We start from the raw sequence: 19,123 nt of genomic DNA, 5'->3' as shown, positions 1-19,123 counted from the left end.
GCGGTTACTGCTTGGTTTAAAAAAGCACGAAAGATTGTCGTTTGAACAAAGTTTTAAATTTAACATAGTCTACCCTGTGCTAATTGTCATTCAGTTTTCTATGGTGACTATAAGCTCTCGTTTTCTATTACAAAACTTACCGGAAACTTTGCCTTGTGAGTAGTGACGAAAATAGGTATTTTCTGTCCTAAACAATGTGGATTATCCAATGTATCATTAACAGGGATATTTATATAGCACTACGTATTTTATGTTCCATGTGTCGTTGACTTGGCTAGTATATGTACCGGGAAAGTATAATGGAGCCCCTATTAGAGGCAAGGATTTTATATACAGTACATAACCCCCTACACTTTTTTAAGTAATTTTTTTTTATAAAGTAATATTTAGCAGTCACGGGAAACAAAGGACAGCAAAAGTAAGAGCTTGGAAACCACATTCTATCAGTCTTCTTTGATACAATTTAGAGAACGGGAATACCCACAAAGGCCCAATTGAACGGGTGACTATTGTAAAAAAAATTTGTTTTTTTAACGCCAGCGCTCTTATTGCCCTAATTAATTTGGATTAACGCCATTGTTCTTTATTGGCCCTTGCACGGCTCGCTCTCCTTAAAATATTGTGCAACATTTAGAGAAAATGTAACTATAGAAAAGCACTATTTAAGAGAAGGCTAATGTTTAAAGAAAATGGCAAAATTTCAAAATTAAGCACCCTGCACAATTGTTAGTCAAATGGGAATATATCCGTTAAAATTGAGGTGTAAGATATGTTAAAAAAAAAAAAAAAACATAGCTTTTAGTTTGGTTTTATTGGCAGTGCGTTTTACATCCCACGACCAGTTTTCTTGTGTAGAGCAGCGAAAACAGTACTATTCATCTATTAAAGAACAATCAGGCTATACTTTCTGATCCAAACCTGCGACTGGTTTTCGTTGGTAAATTTTTAGCAGCCAAGCTGAAACATCTGGAAAGCAATAAGGGAGGGGTTAGTAAAAAAAAAAAAGTCAAGGCATTTTGTAAAAAGACTCGTGGATAAATTTTTACCAGTCATAGACAACAGAAATAGATGTTTAACCAAAAAACACCTAGAGCAATTTTGATTTGTTAAACTGACATCAAAAGTCTCCAATAACCATTGCTTCACTGCAAAGTGGAGTCTGTGGTGGTTTTTTTTTTATAGTAATTTGGGGTAATTAAAATTAGTTGTACACAGTTTTTATTCAGTATACATGAAACTTGTACGGGTAAAGCATACCATTAAAGAAAAAATAATTAAGTTTAGCCTAATTACAGTGATATGTACATTTTCCCTCCATTTTCGGTGGTTACTGAGCAGTTAGGCATTTTTTTTTTTTTTCTCCAGTTCCACGTAACTGAGGGAAGCCTTACTCTATAGTACACCATAACTGCCATTCCATTTTGGTTATAATGAAAATGATAACTTGGTTGACCACCAAAACGTGTCAAACAACTGAATCAGTGTATGAAATACCCAAGTGGCCTTGAGCTGAGACTGGAGAGGATATTCAAGCCTACATAGGTAACTAGTGCTGGTAGATATGCAGAGACTTGGCCTGTGATGGTGAATGTTACTTGGCAAGGTAGAGTTGAATCTGACTTTCCCACCACTACTGTAAAAGATTAAATGAAATGTTTAAAGAATACTGCAGGAATAGCCGCCAGGCAGTAAACAGTGTTGACTTTGGAACTTATGATTAAATTATTTCTACAGTACTTAACAGAAAACTCAAACCTTTAAGAGACAGCTTATATTTCCCAAAGGCAGAACCAACATTGCAAAGTAGAATATTTTTTTACACAAGAGCAGCATTCACAAAATAGACCACTGCTAGTCTGAATAAGTTATATAGAATGTAGGCCAAGTGCTGGGACTTATGAGGTCATTCATCGTTGAAAAGGAAACTGACAGTAAAAATGTTTCAAAGGTTTAACAGGAGGAAAACCTCTCAGTGACACTATGAAACATTTGTCAAGAGAGGGTGGAAAGTAAGAGGGAAGAAAGAGAATATGATTGGAGGTTACACATAGTGAAATAAAAGTTGTAGCTAGAGAAAGAAGGGACACTGAAAAAAACCTAAGTAATGCCTACAGTGCACTGATGGTAATAACCCCCAAAGGGATAATAAGTTCTATACACTGACCCCTAACTACTCCCCCTCTCAAAGACTACACACTACAATACAAGCTTCCAAAAGAGACCTGAAGCTACAAATCAAGGAATTATACCACTGCTGTTGTGATTAGAAATGGGTTGTGTTGTATATTCTATTAAGAAGAAAGCAAGATTGACAACAATGGCAAACTCTTATGCTGGAAACAATTTGGTTAACTACAGTACTTGGAATATTCCACAATCTGACTTGCTCTAAGATTGAAGCCCTATATATTTGTGGCATAACATGCCAACTCCTGCAAACTACATATGTCTAATGCTCTTAAACATAAAGGAGTGGAATATTCTACATCGAGGTATGGAGACAAGCAGGCACCAAACATGAAAACACTACACTAATGAAGTAAAACTGGCTCCAAATGGCACCAAAGATGAAAACACTAATGAAGTAAAACTGATTCCAAAGAGCCAGTCAGGGAACCTTTATAGGTTAAATTAATATTACAATGTCTATGATAATACAAACCACATTTTCTAGATGAAACAAGTCCCTGGAGGCTGTCATCATCAAGACTGGGGAAAGCTATGGTAAAAACAAAATTTTGCATTTAAGAGGCAACACCATCTGTATTACCAATGACTCGGATAGCCAACAGACAAGATATTGCACACAGTTCCAAGCAATAAACACTTCAAAGTGCTTAAGGCTAAAATGTTCAGACAACCACACTAATCAAACCACTCGTATAAAAGTTACCTCACCCGAACATGCATGCACACACCCACACACAAACTCTGCAATGGAATGGAATATAAAATTTAGGCCAAGCACTGGAGCCAATGTCATTCACCGGTGAAAGGGAAATCCAAGAGTAAAGGTTTTAAAGGTGTATCAGGAGGAAAACCTCGCAGTTTCACTATGAAACATTTGTTGGGAAAGGGTGGAAAGTAAGATGGAGAAAAAATATGACTGGCAGTACAGTAAAAGCAACAAAAGGTTGCAGCTGGGGGCCGCAGAGTGCATTAAGGCTTGCTCTGCTCAACCAACCCCCCATGGGAAAAAGTTAAGTATACCTTAGTTTTACCAGACCACTGAGCTGATTAACAGCTCTCCTAGGGCTGGCCCGAAGGAGTAGACTTACTTAACGTGGCTAAGCACCAATTGGTTACTTAGCAATGGGACCTACAGCTTATTGTGGAATCTGAACAACATTATAGCCAGAAATGAATTCCTCTAACTCTTCATTAGCCGGCCGGAGAGGCAAACTCGGGCCTAGCAAGTGCAAGGCCACAACTCTACCGACTCGCCCAAGAAAGAACTCCCCATGGGAAAAAGAGGGAGATTGCATAAAGTTTATAAGCTCCTTACATGCAAATCTATATCACTCTACATTATGCCTTCTCACTGGTGTATGTAAAAACAGCTGAAACCATTCATAAGCCAAGAATGTAGGTACTGATATTTGGCCTTAATAAATCAACATTACCATAATTTGAGAAGTTTCTAGGTGCAAAGTAAGTGATTCACCTAGTTTGCACCAAATTGAGGGTGGTGGTCTTGTGACAGCAGTCATTCCTGATAAAATGTAAATTTCTTCCATTACCAAGCAAATAGAGAACAAAAATCATGCAGACTCTGACAATTCCTATATGTAACTGATTACAGTAGTTCATGAATTTGATATTCACTGCAGGCTGGGTTTGGACACTTACATAACGTTAAGTATTTGCATGATTTTGTATTCTATGAATTGTACTACATTTTCCCCATTTCAGAATGTGCACTGTGAAATTAAGTGAAGTAACCTAAATCTGGGTCAAACACACTTGGTATAAAAGGATTACAGGCAACCTTTGACAAAATTTTCCTCTTCACTTTTGCAATATACCATACCTCAGTCACAAAACATAGAAATCAACAAACCTTAAAAGCTATCTATAACAGTGAAAATTTTCAATTCGTGGGCATCTCAAGACAGCATTACCAGTCTTACATAGGCATTTCACAAAGTGGCTCCAGTGTAACAAAATATATCAACAGTCTGCCATGACAGGCATTTCACAAAGTGGTTCCAGTGTTACAAAATAAACAAACAGTTTGCCATAAACCATCTCTTATCAAGACTCGTAAGAACTTTGAAAGAGTGAGGTTAGCCAGAGATGACCAAGTCAGGGAAGTGTCTGAAGCATGGAAAATGGGTCTGTATGGAATTTGTACTGCATTAAAAAATTCACAGATCTACAAAATATGGGAAACTAATCCCATTTCCAACTCAATAATGGAAAACGAGATGCATAAATGTGAATAATGCGATGTCAAATGACCAACAAAAAATGTGTAATTGTGTTATTCTCAATTCTCTATATTCAGGGACTGAGTTGAGTGGGTTATTCATAAAATACCCACATACCCGATGATTGGGACCAATCCAAAGATGGCATTACATACTTCACTGTGGTATGTTTTAGGAGTGAAGACGACCACAAGTTGGTTTAATGCTATAATTTTTTAGTTGAATTCATTATTCTGCTATCCCCTTCATTTACTAGAGATGATGGATCTTTGTGACAGTAACACATTATTGACAAGAACAGGTACACTAAATTTTATTCATAGTGATTGCAACTTACCCTTGATGCCTACTGTGCAAGGACCCAACATATTTCAACATTCATAACTGACTGTATAGAGAGAGAGAGAGAGAGAACAGCAACAATCTGGATCAAGTGAAAAGGGATCAATCAATGGAATGATGGCAATGTGTCCTACTTGTAAACAAGAGTACAGTAAATATTTACAACGAATGGGTAAGAACATTGTTATTGTACTGTTTATAAAAAGCAGTCTGATTCACATTCAAGTTTTGCCAAGTATATGTTGGAATGTGTAATAAAGTGGAGCAAGTCAAGGAAAATCAGCAAAATCACATTTACAAGTCATTAATCACCAGACATTTTAACACTTCGAAAAGAAACAAAACCACCAGTAACAATTAACAAGAGAACAGGTACACTAAATTCTATTCAGTGGTCATGCATGCAGATTTCAACATTTGATTTGATCAATGGAATGATGGATAGGTTTTGAATTAAAAGCCTGGTACTAATATTCAACCTTCATGTTGAATGTGTAATAAAGTGGAGCAAGTCAAGAAGATATAAGTAGTAGAACAAGGCCATTGTGAATTTAACAGTTAGTAAAAATTTCAGTTAGAAAGTCAAATTTCCCAGCATCCTTTAATCTGGGAAATTTTACTTTATAACTGAAATTTTTTACTTCTCACACAGTAAAGAAAAGGTTGAGCATTAGTAATAGGCTTTTAATTCACAACCTATCCAGAAATCAAGGTCTGCATGCATGAACCATGTATTTGATGGTTTTGCTTCTTTTTGAAGTGTTAAAATGTTGTCTGGTGATTTTTTACTCTTGTAAACGTGATTTGCTGTACTCTATCTCCTGTTGTGCTCAATTATATTAACTGTATACGATCAAGGATACAGGATGTTATTATCAAAACCAGTAAAAAATACTAGTGATATATAGTGAATAAACAAAGGCATTCAAACAACTGCTTACAGTAGTGAAATTTATATGTAATCAACAAATGAACCACGACTAATTAAATGTAAATTATTGATTTTCACTAGTGTAATAATGGAACCATATGAATGAAGGTTTGTTCACTCCTCTTCTCTTGTAATGTTTATTTTTTTTTTTACTCAAAGTTTTACAAAGTTAATATCCCTCGATAAAATGTGATTAATACAATTATCAGTCGAAATGGGGCATTAAAACTACCCAGTTTCAACCAATGATAAACTATAACTTATGTTCAACTAGCGAATGACATGCCATAATAAACACAATGATGTTGCAATACATAGCCCTGCAGAGAAGGTTTACTGAATTTTGAATGTGGATATACCAAACTGCAGTACAAAACTGTGGCTACTTGCTGTTTACAAAACTGTGGCTACTTGCTGTTTACAATCAACAGGCATGAGACATGAAGTGAATACAGCAGTTTATTTATTATTATTCCTATATGTATTTTGTTGCATCCATTACTAAATTGACAGCTTACAATCCACTTCTCACACCTAACAATGAAATACACCACGAAAAGTTTGCCACCATAGCTCATACTTTTGACTTGAGTTAGACAAGAGTATCAATAATCACTTATGGTGCAGGACACAAATGTTACACATCAGACCAAATTTTATTTGGTTTTTCTTTCCATCAGCATTCATTACAATGTCTACAGTAAATTTACTGAAAATGTAAAAATGCTGAACTACTGAATTTACTGTATTGCATTAGCCATGTTACTGGTTGCTTGTAGGATGTTTCAGTCCATTTTTTAAGAGTTTGCTTATATTATTTTTCATTTTTTAGCACTACAGTAGTCTTGGAACAAATTACCCATGTACAGCAAGATGTTTCTGCAATCAAAACTAAAAACTTAGTTCAACATTACAAATTCTACATACTCAATTCAAAGAACATTATTCAGCAATGGAATCTGGTCTGAAATAAAGCACAGCATGAACTAGTAAGCACTCGCAACCTATAGCAAAATTCACCACTCTTTGCAACTAAGCCTTGCCCACTGCTTACGTCACAACCATTCCTTGAAGCTGACTGGCTAGAGATGGTTTTGAAAAGATGGTTACTTTGTGGTTCTTTTCATCTTCCTTAATTTTGTAGTGGTAGTTTTACTGAACTAAAATAAGTTTTGCTGATTATCAAAAGGAAACGTTATATTATCCCTTGATTTTACACATATCGCTAAAAATGGGGAAAAAATTAGGAAAATATGTATGAAGTCAGTAGTGTTCCGCGATGCAGCAATGTTGTTTTTCATAAATGACGTTCACCTGAATACTAAATACAAATATGACGCGGAATGTCTGCATTCGAACTGGTGAACTGGAATTACAGGACAATGATAATTACCATCTGATATTGTCAGGCAAGTTCACCATTCTAAATTTCAACACAAGACTTTCTCAAGCTATGCAGACTAGTATTTCATATTTGTTTTAGGAAATTTTACTACATTTTAATACTGCAGTCATAAAATTGATTTCATTGCACTTGTTTCCACATTCGGTGGGATGATAAGCAATGACTGCACTCTACAAAACCAGAATATGCCTATGTTTAACTAAATTTACAGTATGCTAGGCTATACAAGCCATATTGAATATAATTTGCCAAGAATTTTCTTCAGGACATCATCTCCTTTCGAAATAACAGAACCATAAAAAATGATGTAGACCTATAATATCCTATGACTTTTTGTAGGTTTACGCAGCTTATGACGTTTGGATTGTAGGCCTACCTTATATTCAGGCGTTTTATTGTGGTTCTTGTTGTGCTTACTCTGTTTTTGTTGCTGATGCTATGGTGCTTCTTGCATCTTCAAAAATTTTTCATATGGTAACCTAACATTGTGAAATTAACATACACCTATTCATAAAATAATTGTGTAAAGAATTATCTGCCTACTATTGTTAATTGAAATTTAGTCATTTGTTTTAACAGTAAATGAGATATTTATGAATATAGTCTACACTAGAATAGAGAGAGAGAGAGAGAGAGAGAGAGAGAATTTAGAGAGCTTAGATCCTGTTGTCCAACAGGGTAATCTATAAGAATGCCCCCAAAATCAAATGATTCATGGGCTACCGGCAGACTGGTTTGGATCATCTCATACATAACTTTTTCAGATATTCATCTTTTTCTTATTTCGTTAAGTATCTTATGATGCCTTCCTACCATAGCCTTCATTTTCATAGAAATGCTACAGCATTCTTATATTTACTCATCAAAGTAATATAATTGGTTATCCCTTTTGTAAATATATATTCAATATGATTCACTAAGAGCAGTTCGATAGTTGTGTATAAGGCCGAGACATCATATGGTTGGTGTGCGCGCGCCATTGGCTACATGCCCACAAATTTTATTCTTAATTTCTGTGCTATAAGTGGGGTTACATTTACTATGGCCATCAATGCAAGCATGCATCTATGTGTATATGCACATGCTTATACATGTACAGTTCACTGTATGCATATACATTACAGTAAACATCCCGTATTTGTGGAGGATGCGTACCGCAAACCCTCCCCCCTCTGTGAATAGTTAAAATCCTCAGGTACTTAAAACCACTCTTAAAATACTCAGAACTGCCTATTTTGATAGTTTAAACACAAAAAAATCCCTTAAAAATGCTTATACCTGAGTATTTTAATAGTTTTATCACAAAAAGTGCATTTAGTCATGAAAATATGAAAATACAGTAAGTAGTGAATATTTCTCAGTGAAAAGTACCGTGAATGGGCGAGTTTTCCGCGAATAATAGGTAGATATGTTCCACGTAGAAATCTACAAATACGCAAGTCCATGAATAGTGAAACCGCGAATACGGGGGGTTTACTGTATATATTGTGGGGTCGGAGCTACTATGTTAATTAAAAGCTACTATTTCCAACAGATATGGGTAGAAAACTATCTGCAATAAGAAACTGACATGTAGGCCCATTCCTGTCATTGTCTCAAAATATAAGAATTTGTGGAGGCCTATGCCAAATCATTGCCTCAACACAAGAAATTGATGTGTAGGCCTATGCCCTGTTATTGCCTCAAAATATAAGAAATTGACATGGAGTCCTATAACTTGTCAATGCCTCAAAATATAAAAATTAGGTGTAGGGTTATGCCTTCTCATTGCCTCAAAATATAAGAAATTGATGTGTACGCCTATGCCGTTACGTATTGTCTCAAAATGTAAGAAACTGACATATAGGCCTATGCCCTGTCATTGCCTCAAAATATAAGAATTTGATATGTAGCCTAATCTCACAATGATATTAAGGTCTGACATGCAGGATTATGATGAATTAATACCCTAATATCAGAACTGGCTGCACAAGTCAATGCTTCATTTCAACTAATATGGTGCATGCAGTATTGCTTATGCAGACCAAAAAAAAAAAAAAGCAAGATGCTTGTGTACTTAGGCTGCGCATGATAAAAAAAAAAAAAAAAAAGACGCACAGACAGAATGATCCAAGATCTTCATAATGGTATATAACTTCAATTACTGTGGTGAATGTGAAATCGCTCATGTGGGCCAACACCAAAAGAAAAAATAGCAAGATGCTTGTGTAGTTAGGCTGTGCATGATCAAAATAAAAAAACAGATTCACACAGAATCATCCAAGATCTTCATAATGATAATTATATAACTTAATATATCTTTTATCGGAGATATAAAATGCATACTTCACAAATCCGGTATCTCAAATCTGTGGTGTCATCGTTCATGCACAGAGCTCAATAGTACCAGAGTCAAATCCATACTGGCAATCATTTGGACTGTGAACTATGACTTCATTCCCCTTTAGAGAGCTAGCCAATCACTGGCGTGGAAGTGGGCGTGGCTTAGCTGCAAAGGGCCATGGATTTTGCTATACAATATATATGACAAAGAACTCTTAAATAAGCACAAAGAACTAAAATGAGTCTCCAAGGCTAGTCATACCTGTCAAGGCATACTGTACCTTCATTACGCTGGTTTGTCTGAGGCCTGGTTTTGGGTGTTGTATGTTCACTCATGGCTGACATCAAATGGTATCTCATAAAATAGCTAACTGCAACAGCACTCTGAAAGAAAGCAATGTTCAAAGGATCCTTAAAAATTTTATTATAAAGCATATTAAAAAATTTAATAAATTGAACTAGAAAATACTGATCAGCAATGAAAATGGAAGAGTAGATATATCAGTACGTAAATGATAAATGATTAATGTTACTGTATACTTGAACCCTTCAATGGGTGTTAGGTCCCAAAACCCTTTTGTGCAGGTATGCTAACATACCTGCATTTTGTGACCTTGACACACTTGAAATTCACCTGTCCCTGTTAGAAAAACAGCTAGAACCAGCATAAAATAAGACATATGAGTGCTCCCTTACAATGTAGGAATAAAATACTTATAGACATGATAAATCTTCAGGCTTTCATTCATTAAGTTTTCAATATAATTATGGGGAAGAGTAGTAAACTGCATTTGGTACTTGAATGGCATCACTAACACCACTTTCAACATGGTGCAAAGGGCCTTGGTAAATCTGTCACTCTTTATCTTTCCTGTGGTTTGTCTTCCACTCTTTACCAATAACTCATCAACATATGTAATTTTAGTGTCATCTCTCACCACGCCATCTGACTCCAATACGGTTGTCTTTTACAGTATTTTTTAATCAATGTACAGGTATTATCATATTTACAATGGGTTTAGGTTCCAAAAAACCCATTGTTTGTTGGAAAAACATATCTCAAATATAGCCTAGCCTACACCAGGGTATTCAGTGCCATCTATACATATATGGTAGCCTAGCCTACACTATAAAGTATACTCTATACATATATGGTATAGTAATTACCAATATTGGCTAATTCTGGAGGTTCATGCAGACTGACTTCTAACTCAGTACAAAGAGACACTGAATAAAACAAACAAGAATTAGCTTAGCCTACACTATGGTATATCATATACATATACGGTAGCCTAGCCTACAAAAAAAAAGGATTAGACTTATTTTACGTGGCTTAGAACCAATTGGTTACCTAGCAGTGGGACCTACAGCTTATTGTGGAATCCAAACCACATTATACCAAGAAATGAATTTCTATCACCAGAAACAGATTCCTCTAATTCTTCACTGGCCAGCCAGAGACTCGAACTCGGGCCTAGCAGAGTGCTAGCCGAGAACTCTACTGACTCGTCTGAGGAACTGCCTAGCCCACATTGTACTGCACTTTATATTCACATATTAATATTAGTATTATACAAACACAACATAACGAATATGCATCTTTTCCATAGATCTTTTAAAGTTATGCTTTACTTTCCCATGTCCAACAATATTGTATGTATTTTCATATTGCTTTTGTATTATAAAATAGATCATAGCGGTCAATATTTTGGTTCGGATATCGATTACGCCGTAAGTTTATTTTGCTATATTTAACTCAGTTCAGAGCACTTTTCTTGCTTCTAGTTAGCGTAAATGAATCTCTAGATACTTTATTAATATGGGACAAGGTGTTTTCAAGTCAAAATATAACAAATACGTCTCACCATGAAATTAATTGACCACTGGGGCAAGTTTGTTTTGTGTAAAAAAATCAAGATTCTGTTTGCTGTTTTCACTTGATTTCATCATACTATGAGCTTTACGTATTTATTTTATATCGGCGTGAAAACAGCAGTACTGTCTGTTCTTTCATGCCCAGTAGTTTTGATTAAAATACTTTTTCCTCCAATTATATTTACGGTCGAGTTTCACCCATGTTGCTGATGCAAGATATTTTATAGTCAATAGCGGCTTGAACATTTTCTCAGCTTCAGCTGCAACTTGCAGCTTAAATTTTGCAGTATCTTTCCTTGCCCATCTTTTCTCCATAGCGAAAAAGGGTGTACAGTAAGGCCGTATTCGTGGAGGATGCGTACCGCAACCCCCACAAATAGCTGATATCTGCAAATACTTAAAACCCCCTCTAAAAACACTTAAACTGCCTATTTTGATAGTTTAAACACAAGAAAAACCCTCTAAAAATGCTTATACCTGAATATTTTAATAGTTTTATCACAAAAAGTGCATTTACTCATGAAAATATGAAAATACAGTAATTAGTGAATATTTCTCAGTGAAAAATACTGCGAATGGGCGAATTTTCCACAATTAATGGGTAGATACGTTCCCAGAGAAATCCGCGAATGCGTGAATCCGTCGAATCATGAAAACGCAAATACGGGGAGTTTACTGTAATGTAACAATTTATCAGTCCTAGTCTACTTAACATCATTTGTAACACAACTACAGTAATTTTGTACTACTGTATGATGGTTGAAATACAAACAAAGCAGCTGTTGTTATCAGATTCAGTTATTAGCAAAACAGCAGTTTCTTGTTCGGTTGTTTATAGCTGTACGCATTTACGCAAGAGTATAACATTACTAACAATACTTTTATCATTCTCTTTTGCTTTTTTAACTAGAAGATGGGATAAAGATATGGAGAAAATGAAGTTGTCTCTGGCTGCCTGATTGTACGTTGCTGCCTGCTCCAGTGGGAAATCTAAAAATATTTTCTAAATATTGTCACATCAGTGTTAATTGCTAACCCCATCGCAAAACCAAATTATCATGAGGCAAATTATCCTAAATCAAGCACTACCAGTATTCACTAGTAGGATAATTTTCTTGTGAAACCCAGACTCTAGACTGGCAATGGCATCGGGTTTGAAGCGAGGGAGCAAGGCACAGGAGTAGATGGATTAGAAGTAGGAGGGTTAGTACCTGGACAAAAACTCGGAAACGGGAAGAAGGAATAGCATAGTTTTTTTCTAACCTAGGCTAGGGTAGAATGCTAGGTTAAGGGAAGCTCGTTCTTATGCTCTAGAGGCCACTTTCCTTTTTCTATCCCTCTCTTAACTTGTTTAACTAAGATTAAGTACCTTCTACTCTTGCTGATCATTACATTTAGCATAAATTTTTCTCACTACTATATTTCTGCCCACCAAATTTACTAGAAATTGTATGAGAATCATATGAAGATGATTAATCTGGTTTTTGCAACTTTCGCCACAATAGCGAAACTAGGTGAACTTTAATCTTCAGACATAATAACCAAAGAACTAAAAAAATGTTCCTGAAAGCCATTAAAGCTTGAAGGCTACTCAACGATAATACTTCACTGAAATCCAGCCAAACAACTGAAAACCAGTAAACAAAAACTGCAGCTTTAAAACCCCCGATGTTACTCAAGAGGTGTCAGAAACAGAATGAGGTTTTCTGCAAAGTTGTTTCCAGTACTTCCATTAGTGGGCAGGGCTTGTCACCTACATTAAACTATTGAAGTGCTACCTCGATTTTTTTAGTAGAAACTATAGCTATGTACTTACTTTGTCAGTTACTTATATGAAACCACTATGTTCAGCAGATTTCAGGTAGTCAAATCATGCAACCCATCCCTGCTAGTCTAACCAGAGCTGGAGCAGCTGAGGCAGCTCAGTGCCAAAACCAAACTGGAAAAAACAGAGAGAGCGAGCAGTCGAAAAGCACAGAGCCTTGGTCCCGAGACATGCCTTGGTTCCGTCAGTCAATCAAATGATGCAGGGCAGTCCAGAGGGTGGGCTACAGACAGAAGCCAAGGCTCCAACAACTTCCCTCTCATGTGGGAAATCGTAAAAGGTCAAAAACTTTGGGGAGGGTGATTTTGGGGCTAATATTTCAATCAAAAGCTAACTAATAAAAGAATATATGTCTATTTTTATTTCTCCTGAACCACCTAGGGAGCAAAAGAAGGCACAGCAGAATGAGAGAGAGAGGAATTAACCTAGGCTATCAGGCACGACTGGAAGACAAAAGGAAAAAAACTGAGTACTAGGCTGCTGGTGTGCCCTAAGTGTCTAGGTAAACTATTGACTTCTAACATCTTCTGATACTTCACAAAAATTTACACATCCTCTCATCAAACAGTCAATCTAAATATCAAGAAAACCACACTCAAGCCTGGGCAGCTAGTAACATGGCTGCTAACATAGGCCAAGTTGTTATCGGCAAAACCTAAACATCTGGTTTTCACAACCTCTTTCCTATAAAGCCTAATGCTTTCATCTCTGACTGTTGTAGATAACAAAGCAAAAACAGAAAATCACGATACCATACAAGAGAAATTAGCCAGAAATCATCAAAATAAAGTCCATAGAAGATCACGACCGTGTGTTTAACACAAGTGCATGAAGAAATATGACAGAACGTAAACATTCCAGCACCATCTGCTGGTAAACAGGTGAATGCAAAGATGGTCCCAGCCAGTTAGCCAAGCATATTATGTTTTTGTTTTTAAATGCCGATGGCACCAAACAGAGCAAAGATAAAGCTAACTTTAACAGTAGGCAATATTCATTCCAAGTAATGAATATAGTTTTCATTTAGTATAAAAAATGAATAAATACTAACTCTTTGTTATCCCAAACAATAAAAGTTAAACTACTTAGTAATAAATATGAACTTTTACAGTTTATCTTGTCATAGCATAAATATTTATATGATCTTAACCATGTATTTTGCCACTGTGACAAACCATACGTTTTCCTATCTTCCTTGTTCCTTGTGTCTGCACAAATACAATCATACTTTCCTTCTTTCTTTGACATGTCAAAGTATACAAAGTTGGATGGTACTTACAGAACTTGAACTGATGGGTGCAAGCTCTTGCCCTAGTTGAAGAACAAACCATGTGAAGATTGTGGAAAGGTGTGGATGAACTACACACTATGTAATAGGAAGTCGCATCTAGTAAAGGAATTACTTATGCATGTACAAGTGAGTGAAAACTACATCAGTAATGGTGCTGCATGCTACAGTTACATTAAGGATAACTTAATCCTTTAATATGTACCACCACCAGGTTTCCACATGCAGAAACCACCAACCAGGAGACACAGAAGGACTTAAAAAAAAAAATGTTTGAATATTGATAAATATAGGTTAGCATAAACCAATTCCATGCCTCCCTGGGGACCACCAATACTGATTGGCTAGCTTTATGTATGACACTATTGAAAATCATATCAGTTGGTTTAAACACTGATCTCCATGTCAAATTCTCACTTCATGCTCCATGAACATAAAATATTCCATAATGGCACACATACATACCATCTGAAAAAAAAAAAAAAGCAATTACAACCAAGCACAATACTAACAATCTTTTTCTATTGACAATATGGCTCATTACATTATTTTTTATAAACAACAGGGCTCCAGTTACATCAAATTACCTCTTACATGAAAAACTAGAATTTTTACAAATAAATAGTTACTGTTAATCAATGGAATTTGTTGTAAGTTTTCTTTAAACATTCATGCAAGTGAACTCCCTATCATTTCTTTGTGGGTATGGATGGCTGGTTGGAAGATTGTTTTATCCACCTTGGTATGTAGGTGTGGACAATGCACAAACCTGATGGTTCTTTTTTCTATGTTTTGCCAATGAAGTGAGATTTTGGAAACTGGAATCCAGATTAATTATTTCCTATATTTATGGGTGATCACTGAGGGAAATAGGGTTTTTGGGTAGGGGAAATTTAAATGAGAGAATTGCAGCAAGTATTCTATCTTTCCCTTAACTCATCTGCAATTTCTAAATTTCCTTGAGGTAGGGACATACTGAACAATTTCAAAGTGACTCAGCACAATGGGTAAGTAAGGACATTGTAAGCTAGATTATACTGTGTATGGGGGGAAGGAGGAGTTACAAGAGGGGTGAAGTCCTGCTAAGATAAGTCCCTGATATCCAAAGTTATGCTGCAACCCAAATGGATATTTAATCTAATTTCCTGACCTGTAGGTGATGCTAGGTTGGGGAAGGTTGTCTAAGGCCCATCAGCTACACAAGGTCCCAGCATCCTTGGTCAAGTTAAGTTGGAATACACCCCATACTTCAGTCACTTTGTTTCCTACCTGACCCACAATCCTGTTCCCAATGTGGTCTCCCATAAGTATACGGTATAAAGGCGGGAGGGGGGGGAGGTCCAACATTTCCAAAACTACTAATTTGCAACAAAAACAAATGTACGAAACTTTCAAAATGCACCAAACACATAATAAAACCATGTTTTCAACTTCACAATACAATTACCTAGCCTATGGTTTTCAACTTCACAATACAATTACCTAGCCTATGGTTTCAAGTAAAAATTTACCCACAAATGTACACATGCATATTCTGCCTTTGAACGTGTTTCTCGAACTACCCATTTTGGATGTTTTGACATAACATTTTATGCAATAATGAAATTTAGGCTGTCAAGCCAAGCACTGAGGCAATTTCAACCCAGAGGTTGAGACTGAAAAGATGGAGTTGGAGTAGTTGGACAGCATGGTAAAAGATACAAGATGGAACTGGGAGAGGACTTCACAGATGCACCAAGAAGTACTACTTAAAGAGAGGCTGCACAGCAAGAATGAGAAAACTGGGACAGGGGTAAATGGCTTACAGGATGCTGCAAACACCTGAAAATGGCGCTGCACAGGAGCTACTACTAATCATTTGTTGATATCAGATCAAGTTCATATTACCGATGTTTTTAATTTTTCACCTGAATATTAGAGCGCCATTGTCTTTATTTCAATGGGTTATGGTCATTTTAGCCCTAAGTCATTTAGGCCGTAAGCACGTTTACATGCAAAATGGGGTCCTTTTATGTATATCCCTTGGGGATATACATAAAACAAAATAATGACTGTAAATACCATAAACATACCATCTAACATTGTTTTGGATGTTAAGGCCTACATGACACGGCCGAAACGACCAGGACCAGTTTCAACAGACCACCATGCACTTAGCCTAGGCTATTTGTTTCTTAACCCTATAATTATTCAGTTACTTATGAATGTCCAAAATTAACAGAATTGACAGTAGGCTATGTGTAAAGGAGAGTCACATGATTTCATTTATTATTATTTTTTTGCATAGCCTACAAAGCCTAATGCAACACAGGCAAGATAAACTGAGAAATCTACCTAGATAATAACAAATTTACCATCTTTTATGTTCAGTCCTACAGCTTGCTTTGTTTAGCCTCCTCAGGAATAAAAGTAAAAACGCAAAAGACAATGAATTTCTCAGCATCTCACAAACTTTCTCAAATTATCCCACCTGTACTGCATTAGGCTGGGCCTAGGCTATCCTAGCCTATATAGGCTACTGTACATCTGTTTCTAAGTTCAGTTAAAAAATAATATTCAGCATCTTCATAAGGGCAGTTTCCTCAACATTTACCAAACAGACATAATGAAATTGACAGCCATTCCCACCTTCAATGAACACAGGTGGGCGAGGGGAGTCACAGCTCCTTAGGACAGGTTGCGCTCCATAGGATGTTGTCAAACATGGAATAGGCCTAAGGCAAAGGATATTTATAGCTTAATAGAATAGTGTGCAATTCATCCTACAAAAAATGGTATTTCTAAGTATTAGCTGCGCACAGACTGTATGGAATGGTTCCGCGTATACAAGACACATTATGGAGTCATATGTTCAAGAAGGGATTGGCTAAGGAAATCTATGTTCAAGAAGGGATTGGCTAAGTAAATCTATTATAATAGGAACCATACTAACCTAACGTACCATACCTAATCTAACCTAGTAGGCCGTGCCATAGTGAAGGAAACTCCACTTTTTACCAAAAGTTCCCCTACAAAACTGCGCATGCATAACAGCAAAAATATAATCAGATCTGAGGTTAATTACAGGTCAATTATAGCTGACCAACAAAAATAACATTTTTGGGTAATTCTAAGCCAGCTCGACTAGACGACAAAAATATTGACCTTTGAAGGTACATGAATTTTTGATAAGCAGCTAATAAGGCAAAAAAACCAGTAAACAGCTCTAGGTACAAAGGGGTGATTAGTTCAATTTTCGTTATAGCTATGGAGGTAATACCTGACACGTCGTAGTCTTCAAATGAGCGACAAAATATTATAAATTCAGGTAAAATAACATCGGAAAACGTTAATTGCCATAGTCTAGCTCACCGCGGACAGCCGGCTTAGAATTACCAATTTTGATATGCAGCCAAAAACTATAATTTAGGTAATTCCATTCAAAACAATGACCTGGGCAGTGCAAGAAGCCTTGGCTACTAACTTAACTAGGATGCTGTATCCTGACCTAATCAAATTACCTTCCTGACTTGATTTGGGGCACCGTGCCCGACTTTTGGTTCCGTGCCTTGACCTGGCCAAGGGAACTGACCACTCCTACCATTATGAGAAATTTTTAACCAATTTTAAACCCAAAAGAGACAGACACTGGCTATATTAGTAAAGCTCATGTTTACAATAAACTCGGCTAACAAATAAATGTACAAGCGGCCTATATGCTAACAGTAGGGTAGGTTCTAGCTAGTGTCTGCTGGCTTCTCCAACTTCACTACTTGAACCTCAAATTAAGTCATTTCTTTAACAAAATTGGATTTGCATTGACTAGGCTTACTGTTAAATCTACGACGTTCAAATCTTACCGGAAATACTCGACTTTCATACTTAATTACAGTCACTAGACTTTGACAGCTGACCGTCGCCATCTTGCTTCTGAAAACCGGAAAGCTAACAAGTGGACGAAAAGATTCAATGGAGTTGCCTGATGATCATTTACTCTTTTGCTAAAAGCTGTGCGCATGTGAGTGAGAGGGGGCGCTCAAGTGCGCAACAATTACAATATACATAAGGATTTGAATGGGTAGTATTTTCATGACTTTCATAGGATTTGTTTTGATATATATCTGTTTAAAAATGTTTCTTAACTGGCAGTTAGACGTAATTGTTCTTAAACTCCACTGAAATTTGAGACTATTTGACATCTGGAAAAAAATTAAGCCTGTAAATGAATAAATAAATGAAGTCTGTGCAGAGGCAGGGATTTTCATACTTACAATAAATAGCTAAATTCTTATTCTTTAAACCATAGAATTTCATGGTAGCGCCAAAGGTCGGTGTTAAAATGATTTCCCAAGTTAAATAACGAGATGGCAGCTGAGTCTGGCCAGAGTTATTCGGATATAGGAATGAGGTCAGCAATCGTCATGAGGACAAGTTGCATAATGTATTGCCGACTGTAAACTATAAATTTCATAAAAGAGCGTAAAATGAAGGATAGTGAACTACCAACTTACAAAAGATATATAAACTTATAAATTTATATTATGGATACTGAACCATCCTTGTGAATATAATAGAAAGATGGATGCAAAATTTTGACATCTTTGCAGAGTTAATCTATAACTATCAATTCTTCCTAATGTCAATCAAGTGATCCACTCTTCTGCCCTAATTGGCATCTAATGACGAAATGGCACTGTAAGAATTGCAATATACACACTGCTTCTTT

At 36.3% G+C, this 19,123-nt stretch overlaps 1 long non-coding RNA gene across 2 annotated transcripts; it reads right to left on the bottom strand.

Annotated features, from left to right (window-relative positions):
• Positions 1-1,495: 1,495 nt before the first annotated feature.
• On the bottom strand, positions 1,496-18,394 carry LOC136828289 (uncharacterized). 2 transcript variants are annotated; one of them, XR_010849980.1, is made up of 3 exons: positions 18,258-18,394; positions 9,712-9,814; positions 1,496-1,633 (listed from the first exon to the last, which is right to left on the bottom strand). It is a non-coding gene; the product is annotated as an uncharacterized lncRNA (long non-coding RNA). The 2 variants fall into 2 exon arrangements; XR_010849981.1 differs by lacking the exon at positions 1,496-1,633 and adding an exon at positions 5,827-6,582.
• Positions 18,395-19,123: the final 729 nt, after the last annotated feature.

The sequence above is a fragment of the Macrobrachium rosenbergii genome, chromosome 42, assembly GCF_040412425.1.
Source record: "Macrobrachium rosenbergii isolate ZJJX-2024 chromosome 42, ASM4041242v1, whole genome shotgun sequence".
Lineage (NCBI taxonomy): Eukaryota > Metazoa > Arthropoda > Malacostraca > Decapoda > Palaemonidae > Macrobrachium > Macrobrachium rosenbergii.
This window is presented reverse-complemented; position numbering and strand designations above follow the sequence as displayed.